Genomic DNA, 13,298 nt, shown 5'->3' on the forward strand with positions numbered 1-13,298 from the left:
TCTCAGCGCTTCTGCGTCCTCGTAATCGGTGAGATCTCTCCGTTTTTCTTTATTCCCTTATTGTTTATCCACTCTTGCATGAGTGAAAAAGGTTTAATCCAAGTGGTGTGTGCTTGTGATCGGTTGTAACGTTCTACTTCATAGTGAATTGTTGATCTGGACGAGGTCCCGTGGTTTTTACCTCTTTGAGGGTTTTCCACGTAAAAATCTCTTGTGTTGTGTAGTTTGTGCTTTGATTTATTTCATTGCTTTATTATCCCATAATTCTGGTGTTTTTGGGAGGCTAGATCCTAAGGTTTTGTGCAAGGGCCCCCAACAAAATTAAGGTTAAAAAGAATGAGAAATGACATCCATCTAGTCTTGTTGAATATGAAAAACAAAATAGCAATGATTTGCAGACTTCCGCGTGCTAGACTATATTCTGTACCATGAATAAGGTGGATTTTTAGGCTATTTGATTACAAGGAATCCATGTTGTGGAAATAGATGGATGTAATTATTATTTAACCATTATTTTCATTGGTTCTATTTTAAAATAGATTATACGTTTAGAGGCATTTTTTAAAGTTTTTAGGGGCATGTTTGTTTCACAGCAAAAACTCAAATTCATGAGACAATGGTCAATTCATATCTTGCACCATAGAAATTATGAATAATCCTAATGATTACTTTGTTGAATTCATGGTTTTCTTTACAAATCAAATAACATAAAATGTCAAATCAAAGACAAATGTTTTTCTTTTCTCATAGATTCCATGTATTCAAACAGGTTTGATAGGAAGTTCCTCAATTGGATGGCTAGGATGATATGATTGGAACTGTTTGTTGGGTATTTTGCAAAATTAAAATATCTTTGGGGGTTATGCAATGTGAGGGTTTACCTTTCATACGTGTTTGTAAACTACATCGTTTTTCAAAAGATTTCCATTTGGCAAAATTCCCTCTCTAAAAGTTACCAAAATGGAAATAAAACTTTAATCATCCATATAATGGTTTCCATTTCCATATAGCTGGGCTTTAGAATGCCCAAGAGAGATACTTACACAAGGGGTTCCATGCACTTTGGTCCCCACATGTCACGCCCCAAACTCGGAAACCGGGCTTACAAAATTCCCGATCACCGAATCCGGCGTCGACAGCCTCCGTAGTACCCTATTCTCGGCTCCCAAAACCCATATACCAGGTTCCGATCCTGGGATCCTACAAGGAGGATTTTGAACATGTATTTGGTTCGTAATAAGCATAACTATATGCATAACCCATGAACAATAACATGAGACATCGTAATACCTACAGCCAAGTTTGCGTTTAATAGTTCTATCGATAGGTCTATAGGTCTCAGTCCTTATGAAGTCGTTACTGGTTATAAACCTGAGAAACCTATTGATATCATCCCTATGTCTCTGTCCCACAGGCCGTCAGAGCCTGCAGAGTCTTTTGCGCATCACATTCATCCATAGCATCAAGAAATCAGGCAGAAGATCATTACTAGTAATGAATATTACAAATTTTCTGCAGGCCAGCATGAACGTTTCAAAGAATTCAATATTGGGGACTGTGATGGTCCGCATCAAGCCCAAGCGGTATCCTCCGGAGATCGTTCATAAGTTACATGCACGTAGCGCTGGACCCTTCAAAATTATAAAACGAAACGGTTTCAATGCATATGAGGTAGATATTCCACCTACCATGGGAATTAGTTCCGCATTCAATGTGGAAGATCTAATTACTTTTCAGGGGACCACTGATACTCTGTCCGGCCCTTCGCCCACTCATCTTGATTCCTCAGATTTATTCCTTAATCCATGACCCCCTCCCGACCCATCTTCCTAACCTCTGCCTCCCATACCTACCCTTCTTGACCCATTTTCTCAGCCTTTACATCCCATACCTACCCGTCCCGACCCATTTTCCCAGTCTCTACGTCCCATACCTACCCATCCCGACCCATTTTCCCAGCCTCTATCTCTCATACCTACTCTTCCTGATCTTTCTTTCTAGTCTTTACCTCCCATACCTAACCTTCACACACCCAGAGAGGAAATAGAGGATATCCTAGACTATCAGATAGTTTCAACGTCGGACGGCGGGTTTCAGAAGTACCTGATTATATGGAAGTCACGCCCAGCTTCATACAGCTCGTGGTTCATTGAGGAGGAGCTACAGAGACTTATTCTTGACATCCTGGAGCGCTTCAGGAATTTTATTTCGCCAGTGGCTAAATCTTCGCAGACGAGGAGAATTGATGAGGACATCGCGCGCACACGCGCCGCCCCCTATGCACGTACGCAAGGAAAAGGAGGGCTTCGCCGTCGATCTGGCTCGATGACAACGTCCAGGGAGGGTCTTCTAGTTAGAAAACGAAGTTTTGATTCAAAAGAATGGGCCCGATAGTCAAGAAAAGCCCATCATAGGATTTCATGATCGTAACCTACTAGTCAGATTAAGTTCATACTTTAGGTTTTGCTTATTTATATTATTCAGAACATCATGAACGCTTTAGATTTCTTTGATTGATTTTTATTTTAGTTTACTTCATTGCCAAGTAATAGGTTGCGCACATGGCGTGAGTTTTGGGGTATAGGGTTTTCCCTATAAATAGGCACCCTTGTAGTTCTTTTAATTCATTGAAGTTTAATAAAAATCCTTGCTTTATTTTTCCGCTCTTTTAGTGAGTTGTGGAAGAATTCAAAAGTGGATGCAAAGCCCTCCCTTTTCGAAGGGCTAACTACGTGGTGTGAAGCCACATCTATCCCCATCCGTCCCTACCCTCTCCCATCTATATATCTTATCTTCTATCATCATTATTGCTTTGAATTTCCCAGCTTTTGCAGCTATTCATCCATATACAGCCAGTTTCCAGAATATGGACCTATAGGAGGGCTGAAACTTCGGCGGTTCACTACGCCTCGACCTTATATCGGATCGTTGTCAAACTTGGAGGGATTAGAGGTCTCCCTTGTCCGACCAAGGCCTAGGTGTCACTTTGGGGAGACGGGCTTCCATCACACGTGCGGCCAGCCCACCCGCGCACGTGCATCAGCCCCGGGTCACCATTTGTACGCAGGAGCTTTCCTCGGGTCAGGTTTTCCTCTTTTCATTCCTATTTCCTAAACCCTAGCCTTAGTTTGCATTAGCCTTAATTTATTTGTCCCTTTTTTCACCCTAGGGTTCCTTGAATTGAGATTGAGGAATCCCTTGGATTAGGGACTGTTTGCTATGCATGTGTGGTTGATTTCTATTTCCCTTTGAGCATCGTTTGGTTTATAATTTTTTGGTTCAATCTTAACCTGTGTAGGCCTGGACCCGCATAGATTCCCCTTTACTTGAATATTTGGACTTTTTTTGTGAGATATGGAATTTGTGTAATTGTTTCTGAACTAAGGTGATTTTAAGCTTGAAATCTCATACATCATGTTTAATTTCATGTCCTGCATCAGATTGTCAACAAAGATCCGGGCTTCCTTATTTCCTGGAGGCTGATCGTTGATAACTTGGGTTGTAGATTTTGATTCTGTGGTGTTACACATTGTATACATATATTAGTCTTTGGATTGAGTTGTCATGTCTTTGTACTTAAGGGCATATATGTCTTTTTGTATGCATCCTTTCCTTTTGTTGTACATAGCTCATCTTTTCTGAGTTTCATATCTTTTGAGTAAAAAGGCGTTCTCCAAAAAGTTCTAGTGCGTGTAAAAATGGTGTCATAGCTTTCTACTATGGGGGTTACTTGTGCAATGGATTTCCGGCAAGATGTGGAGACTTGATTTGTTGTAAATCTAATGTTGTAAGCAAGATCTGGAGTTTCTCCATATTTGGCCCTGTAGATTTGTAAATTATAAGTAGAAGAAAGAAGAAGAAATAAGAGGAGAAAAGAGAAAGTTGTGAAAAGAAAGTAAAAGATGATTATAAGGTTGCACATCCCTTCTATTTATATTAATAATAAGCAAGTGAAGAAGATAGAAACACCCTTAAGTAACAAAAGAAAAAATTGCCCTTAAGTCCTAACTAAGAGTCCTAATCCAATTTAACTAAAAATTAGGCAAGAGAAGGTGCTAGGTGGTACAACCTATATCCATTAGGTGGTACGGCCCATATTTCTTATGCATTAACACTCCCTCTCAAGGTGGAGCATAGATGTTGTTGATGCCAAGCTTGGAGTGAATGCGTGTAGATTGATTGTGAGTTAGTGCCTTGGTGAATACATTAGCAAGTTGATCCTAAGACCGGACATATGGAATAAAGATTTCACCACTGGAGATGTTTTCGTGTATAAAGTGACAGTCCACTCTAATATGTTTGGTTCTTTCATGATAGACTGGATTATTTTCAATGTGGGATGCCGCCTGATTATCTCAATACAATTGCATGGATAGACTCACCACAAACCCCATTTCTTGTAATAGTTTCTTGATCTATATTAGCTCATAGGTAGTGTGAGCCATTGCTTTATATTCTACTTCGACACTTGATCGGGCCACAACGACCTGCATCTTACTCTTTTAGGTGACTAAATTCTCCCCCCCTCGCCTATCTGTCAAAGAACATCCCCAGTCCTCATTAGAATACTTGATGACCTGAAGATGATTGTTTGGTCTGTATATAATTTCCTGATTGTGTGCTCCTTCAATATACCACAAAATTTGAAAGACCGCATCCATGTGAGGTACTTTCGGACAGCTCATAAATGAGCTCATCACACTCACAACATAAGATATGTCTAGGAGAGTAATAGTTAAATAGACGAGTTAGGAGACGAGTTTTCTAACCAATCTTTTATACCTCCTAGGGTTTTTAAATATATCTCCTTGATTGCCAATAAGTTTGTAATTTGGATCCATTGGTGTGTCAACTGGCTTGGTACTAAGAAGACCTGCTTCTACGAGTAAATATAAAATGTATTTTCGTTGGGACAAATTAATTCTTTCCTTTGATTTGGTAATTTCTATACCTATAAAGTATCGAAGATAACCCAGATCTTTTGTGAGAAAATGTCTCTAAAGATACTTCTTCAGTTCCTCCTATCGTCACTTCCCGTAATAACAATGTCATCAACATATACTACGAACACAATAAGACCTGAGGTGCCTTTCCGTATAAAGTCGGAATGATCTGCATGACTTCAATCAAAGCCATAGTTCATCACAACTTTATTGAATTTGTCAAACCATACACGTGGATGCTTTAACCCATACATCACCTTTTCCAATTACACACCTTGTTTGTCTCCCCATGAAAAACGAATCCAGGTGGTTGCTCCATATAGACATCTTTTATAAGATCATCATGAAGAAATGCATTTTTAATGTCCAGTTGGAAGAGGGGTCAGGCATGATTTACAACCACGGAAAGGATAACACGAATAGAGTTCAACTTGACAACTGGATATAGTGTTTTAATACAATTAACACCAAGGGTATATCCCTTGGCAACCAAGTGAGCTTTCAAATTTTTGGTGGTACCATCATGATAAAACTTAATGTTACATCCACTCATAACCAACAACACATTTACCCGCAACTTGTAGGTAGATTGGTGAGCTCTCAGTGTTACTTTGATAAAGAGTAGTCATTTTCTCTTCCATTACTTGCTTCCGCTCCTTACGTAAGTGCTTTTCGATATGACTTAGGAATAGAATAAGAGGACAATGATAGTGCAAATTTACGAAAAGTGGGAGACAAGCATTGAAAAGAGACATATTTGGAGATAGGATGATCGGTACATGCATACTTACCTTTTCTCAATATATATATATATATATATATATATATATATATATATATATATATATATATATATATATATATTGAAATGATAAGAAATAATATTATTAAAAGGCCGAAGGCCAACAAAAACAAAACAGAAAAATACAAAACTGTACACCACTTTACAAGGCTTAACTTTTCTCCAAGTAATAGGAACATTAAAATTACCTAGAGAAGCTGCTGGATCACTAGACTTTGAAGAAGATACGGCTGATGGCACATCATGATTGGTCGCATTATTTGTTCATTTTCATCGTGGGTAGACTTTTACTTGAGGAGCAAGAAGAATGAGGGAGTCAGTAGAGGGAAGAGATTTTATTATGTCTTCTTTAACCACAACATGTATAGGCAGAGATTTATTGTCTTGTGAGAAAAAAATGAGTGGATTAAAAAAATGTAACATCTATATGCATATTGTCTACGAAGTGAATGGCTTTAATAATGATAACCTCTCTATGTCTGTGAGTAACCAAGAAAAATAATTTAATGGCTCAAAATCGAATTTATCGTGGCCTGACTCAAATTGGTGAACAAAACATACACATAAAAAAAACTTTGGGAGGTAAATAAAATAGTGGAGTATCTGGAAGTAAAACTTCATGGTGTGATTTACCCATTAAAATAGTTGAAGGCATTCGATTTTTAAAAAATCATGTCATGAGTACCGCATCATTCTAATAACTTTTGGAAACATTCACGTGAATTAATAAAGCACGATCTTAAGTATGTGACAATTTTTTCATTTTACAACACCATATTGTTGTGAGGTGTGGGCACACAACATTGGGTGCAATATACTTGTTTAATATAGATTAAAGGATAGAGCCATATTCCTTGGCATTATCTAAACAAAACACAAACACTTTTGAGTTAAATTGATTTTGTACTTTTATTTGAAAAGTTCTAAAAATAGAGAATAATTCAGATCCATCTTTCATTAAGTAAATCCAAGTTGCTCGCGAAAAATCATCAACAAATGTAATAAAATACTTTGTACCCTAACTTATTGAAAATTTTGACCGGTTCCTAAACATCTAAATGGATTAAAGAAAAGGGAATTAAACTATGCTTTTTCCATTCATTGTGAAAAAATAACACAATGATGTTTATTCAATTCATACACTTCGTTCTCTAGAACTGAGACAAATGACAAGAAAATGTTAACGCCTTTGAGAGTATTTAAAGATGGATGGCTGAAATGACAATTCCATTGATGAGGAGAGTTGTTCTTCTACACCAACAACTTCATGGTCAATATAGTATAATCCATCATGTTCATGCTCTTTACAATATTCTTCTTCGTCTTTAGATCCTAGAAAACGCAATGTGAAGGGTACAAAGTCATAGAACAGTTTATAGATTTGGTGAGTTTGCTAACGGACAAAAGACATTAAAGAGAATTTAGGAACACAAAGAATATAAGACAATAAAAGGGAAGAACATAGATGGGCAATACCCATACCACATACTTTGGGCTAGGTACTATTTGCCAAGGTGACAGATGATCCTTTAATATTGTAATAATAGAGGAAAATGCAATAGACTCACCTGTCATATGGTCAAATGCTCTAGAGTCAATGACTCATGGAGCATGGAACTTGGATCCCAAACAAGTTATACCTGAGGACACTAATTTAGCTGCAAGAGTGGAATGAGAATTAGAAGTAGCACGAATATGTTGATTCTACAAAATTTTCAGCAACTTGGAATACTTTTGTTGAGTAAAAGTATCCATCTCTCCAAGGGCATGTAACTATTGCGTTGTAAAAGTGGAACTAGTCGGATGAGACACACTACTCTCTCCATTGTGAGATGCCTAATTAGTTCATGCTAACTTTCCATGAAAATTCCAATAATTTTCAACTGAATGACTCATAAGCCCATAATGGGTGAACTTCTTAGGTCCATAACCTCCAACATGACTTCCTCCCACTTCACCACAACTGCGTGGATTACCTCTGCCGCCAAGACCACCGCCTTTACCTTGTCCCATGGTGTGCCGTAAAGGCCGTTACGGGGCTGTAAAGGCCGTTACGTAAAGATAACGGTGGCAACCGTTAAACGTTTCAGGGTCGTAACGGCCGAAACAAACGTTATAGAAAAAAATGACTTGTAATTGCCGTTAACAACACATTACATCCCCTATAAAGGCCATAACAGCCCCGTAATGGTCTATTACGGGACATACATGTTATCATACTTTTTAATCAACATTACAGGGCTGATATAGGTTTTTCGGGGGTTTTTTCAATAAATAAAAAAATGAAAAAGAGAGACTGTAACGGCCGTTATGGGGCCGTAATAGTCGTCCTGCCCCGTATCGTAAAGGTAACAGTGGTGGCCGTTACGGCCACCGTTACCATTACGGAACACCCAGTGACGTAAGAGCAAAGTTATCATTGACTTCACCTGTAAGCCATTGGGATACACGTTGGAGGCATGCATATACCTCATTTAGAGATGGCACGTCCTTAACACCCAAAATCTATGCACGAGCCAACTCGTACTCGGGCTTTAAACTAGACAAACAAAATCCTATTTCTCACCCCTCTCTCATACCCTCTTTCATTCAAGTGAAGATCCAAAATTTGTTGGAAAAAAATGTTAGATTGGAAGAGCAATACAACTTATGATGTTGTGGTTACTCAATTCAATTGAGTTGAAAATTTCTTACAATGTTTTGTTCTGATCTACTACCAAAGAAATATGGGACCATTTGGCAAAACTTTACTCGAGGGGAAAAATTACCAAGATTTTTCAATTGGAGTTCTAAAGTAAGGAATATGGAGCAAGGTGATCTCTCTGTTTTGGAATACTATAATAAACTAAAGTTTGTTCGGGAGGAGATCAATCAGTATACTCCATCACTATGTAGTGTGTCCATCTGTCTGTGGACAACCGCAAAAGAATTAGTGTCGCAGGGACATGTAGTGACCTAATACTAGACTTATGTATAATCAGGTTAAAGAATGTTCAAATAAATACATGAATCAACTAACCGTTTCCAATTAAAGGGATTAAGTAAATCTCAACACAAAGATGAGGTCATTCCCTCAGGATCATGCCCCTTAGTATAAATCACATAAACAACAAAAAGGGAGGACCTAAAGATATGAGGATATTCCAAATCTAGCATAAGTCAGTCCATGGTCAAGTTTGGATCTGATTCTACTGACTAACCATTCCTCTTTTTCGTTTAAACTAGAAGGGGGATGTCCAGAGAGGAATGAAAAGGGTGAAGAATGAAGGGTTTGAGATGAAGAAAGTACATGTCCTTTGTCGTCGAAAGAAAAGAAAGAGGATGATTCTTAAATTTTTCCTGCACCTCGAAGATCTAGAAAGAAGGAAACCTGAAATCAGGGTGGAATCCTCAACACCCAAGGGCCAATCCTAAAACCCTAATCTCTTGATAAAAGAGGAAGATAAGATACAAATTTTTATTCATTCAATAATGATGAAAATAGGATTTTTCACAATGTATATATAAGCTATGGAAAAAGTAAAATTGCACTAAAGCCCCTAAAAACAAGAAAAATAACAAAAAGACGAAAAAAATAAAGAAAGTGCAATAAAGCCCCTAAAACAAGAAAAAAGAACAAAAAATGTTTAAAACTAAAACACCCGTATGGTAGGGTGTGAAATCCTACCCATGGATCTATGGTTAGGGTGTCATCATGCCGATCTTGCACTCGTAGCGCGTCAGAAAGTGGGTCCAATGGACCCAGCGTCCATCCACATTAACTCCTCCGCTCCGGTACTCTGTCGGCGACGCCTCCTCCTCTGGTATACTCTAAAGGGTGCACCACTATGTCCGTATCAATTAGAGAGGCAACATCTCTTCCAATTATTGTTCGGATTGAGACCTGAATTTGACGTCATTAAAGTTCAGATTCTTGGAAATGATAATATTAATACGATTGCATTGGCAATGCCGCACTTATCAACACTTATAAAAAAAATTCGATGCTTATTAAATGAAGAGGATTGACTGAAAGTATGCTAGCTTGACCTTAAGATCATTCTGCTTTTATTTCTAAGAGTAATATTAGAACAAATATTAGTCGAGGGCATTTCACTGGATGTAGAAAATATTCTCATTGTGATCAAAAGGGATTCACTAAGGAAATATGTTGGGATCTTCATGGTAGATCAAATAACAGATTGAAAGGTAGAGGTCATGGTGAAGGGAAGAGATGAAAAAAGTGCTCATGCTGTGATGAGCTCTGGAGATCAGAGCTTTGTTTTGTTATTATTAAGGATTAGAATGGAATTCAAACATTTGCTCCCATTGATCAAATCACTGTGCTTTCGAAATAGCTAGAGGCTTTGGGAATGGCTTATAAGGCTTCATACTCTGGTGGTACAAGTCTTCATAAGGGTGCCTTCCATGCTATCTCATCATGCCGGCCTCCACCTTCTACATGGGTTATTGATACAGGTGTTACTGATCATATGAATGGTAAACTGTGATCTTTTGTCTTCCTTCGTTCAGTCTGCATGTATCAAAGAAGTCAAACTTGCTAATGGATCCTCTACTCAAATCTTTGAGCCAAAGTCACTTCTTCAATAACTTTTATCTTCTGTTTTGCGTTTCCCCACCTTTCCATCCAATCTTCTTTTTGTTTGTATTCTAAACAAAGATCTGAATTGTAGCATAAGTCTCTTTCCCTTGTCATGTATTGTTTAGGACTTGAAGGCCAGTAAGATTCTTGGTGGGGGTCATGAGGGGCATGGGCTATACCTTTTTGGATTGAGTAAATCTTCAAAACATGCTCTCTAGCCATCTCATTCCCAAGAAGATGTTACTTTGTGGTGCTCAAGACTTGGTCATGCCCCATTATCTGTCATTTGTCAATTTCTTACCTCTCACTTACAGTCTTTTAAGTGTCCTCATCTTTTGTGTGAAACTTGTCAATTAGCAAAGCATACTCGTATTGTTTTCCCTTTATCCATATTAGATGTTCTATTCCTTTTCAGCTAGTGCATACTGATGTTTAGGGACTTGCTACTATTATTTCAATAAATGGCTATGAATATTCTCTCATTCATTGATGATTATTCAAAATTTACATGGGTTTATCTTTTAAAATGTAGAAGTGAAGTGCCATAAGTTTTTAAAGTCTTCCATTAAATGGTGTTGACTCAGTTTGAAAGTGCTTGTGCTCTAACAATGCTAAGGAGTTTTTGTCTCGAGATTATATCTTACTTGTAGAAACATGGCTTTTATGTACAATACTCTTGTCATTACACTCCTCGATAGAATGAAGTTGATGAGTGCAAATGGGCAATAGACATTTTCTTGAGGTCACTCGAGCTCTTCTCATTGGTATGGAAGTTCGTAAAGTTTTTGGGTTAGATGTTATTCTCATTGCATGCTAGTCGATAAATAGGTTGCCTTCACGTGTTCTGTCTAGTTTGTCTCCATTTTCTCCTAGAGCTCCTGTTTTTTCCTTGCCGCTTCATGTATTTGGTTGTGTTGCCTTTTTCCATAACGTTTTCTTTTCTTTGGAAGGAGCAATTTAGATGACAAAGCCATTATATGTATCTTTCTTGGGAATGCTGTAGGTAAAAAGGGGTACAAGTGTTATTATCTTGCTAATGGTGGAAAGGTACTCATCTCAAAAGACGTCACCTTTTATGAAGCAATTCCCTACTTTTCTCCTTAGGGGGGAGCGACTATTTGAGCCTCATTCACCTCAAGGGGAGAGGGTTCATGTAGATGAGATAGCCTCGAATCTTCCTCTTCTGTCTGTGATAAATGATCTTCCCACCATATATGGTGCATTAAAAAATAGTGAGCATGTTGAGCGTGTTGTCTCTGGAGACGAGGAATGATGTGAGCATGTTGCTTTGGTAAATATGGAGGAATAATGGAACACATTCCTCGATATTATAAAATGTTTATACTCAGAAAAACAAAAGGATAAACCGGTGTTTCTCCCACAACACGTGTTGTTCCTTCTCCTATCTAATACACTAACATCCCTATTGCTCTTAGGAAAGGAAAAAAGACTTCTGTGATTCCCGCAAGATTTGATAACCATTCCATAAATTACCCAATCAATTTGTGTCATATCATTCTTTGTCCACATCATATAAAGCATTTGTCTTTATTGTTGCATCTGTGGACGGTGAAGAAGCCTGTCACCTTATTTGAAGCTCTTTTCGATCCAAAGTGGAGACACGCCATTGAAGAAGAAGTTGAAGCTCTTCAAAAAAATTGAGCATGGGAATTGGTTGAACTTCCCAAGGGAAAGTGAGTTGTGGGATGCAAGTGGATCTGATGGATCCATCAAGAGATATAAGGCCAGGCTTCTAGCACAAGTATTCGCTCAAATGTATGGCTTGATTATGTTGATACCTTTGCCCCTGTTGCAAAGATGAACTTAGTCACGGTAATGCTTTCAGTCATTGCTAATAAGAATTGGCCCATTCACCAATAGGATGTTAAGAATGAATTTTAAATGGTGATCTACAAGAAGAAGTTTACATGAGTCCTTTAGGATTTATTTGCAGAGCAGAAGAGGGAAAGGTGTGCAAACTTAAGAAGGCAATTTATGGATTGAAGCAGTCTCTAAGTGCTTGGTTTGAGAGGTTCAATGGGGTGATAATGAAAATGGGTTTTTAGAGATGGATAACAAACTACTCGGTCTATGTTAAAAGAGGAGAAAAGGGTACAATTATTCTACTTGTATATGTTGATGATATCATCCCCACAGGAGATGATGATGAAATAATTTAGGGCCTTAAATTCTATTTAAGAACATAATTAGAAATCAAGGACCTAGGTTCCTTAACCTATTTCCTTGGGGTTGAAGTTGCTAATTCAAGGTGAGGTATATTTATATCCCAAAATATGTGTTGGATCTCTTGAAAGATGCATAACAAGCTACTCAGTCTTTGTTAAAAGAGGAGAAAAGGGTACAACTATTCTACTTGTATATGTTGACGATATCATCCTCATGGGAGATGATGAAGAAATAATTTAGGGCCTTAAATTCTATTTGAGAACACAATTAGAAATCAAGTGTAACAGCCCATGCCTACACTGCATGATATTGTCCTCTCTGCCGAAGCTCACGGTTTTGTTCTCAGGGTCGTCCCCAAAAGGCCTCATACCAATTAAGGTACAATATTGTCTGCTTTGGGTCCCAACCCATTGGTAGCTCGCCTATGCCCTCAGGCCCCGCCCACATAAGCCCTGATGTACCCTCACGGATTTGTTCCTGCTCAGCGGAAGCTTAGGGCCAATCACCCACAGGAGGCCTTACTGTATAGGGTGGCAACTCTACATATAACCATCACAACTTCCAACAATTCTTCCGATATGGGGCAAGGTTCCACCTCTCACTGGGTACACAGTAGCCTGCTAGCCATTGGTAGCTCGCCCAGACCCTCAGGTCCCCCCCACATCAGCGCCCACCCATATGTGACCACAGTGACGGGGTGTCACAATATCCCCCATCGAGGGTAGAGCCGTCCTCGGCTCTGATACCATTTGTAATAGCCCATGCCCACACTATGATATTGTTT

The 13,298-nt window shown here is 38.5% G+C and overlaps 1 protein-coding gene across 4 annotated transcripts in view; it reads left to right on the forward strand.

The window, feature by feature from the left end:
• LOC131225282 (uncharacterized) overlaps positions 1-13,298 on the forward strand; it is a 42,114-nt gene that overhangs the window by 4,822 nt on the left and 23,994 nt on the right. The gene's annotated exons all lie outside the window — the stretch shown is intronic.

The sequence above is a fragment of the Magnolia sinica genome, chromosome 14 (genome assembly GCF_029962835.1).
Source record: "Magnolia sinica isolate HGM2019 chromosome 14, MsV1, whole genome shotgun sequence".
In the NCBI taxonomy this organism is placed as follows: Eukaryota; Viridiplantae; Streptophyta; class Magnoliopsida; order Magnoliales; family Magnoliaceae; genus Magnolia; species Magnolia sinica.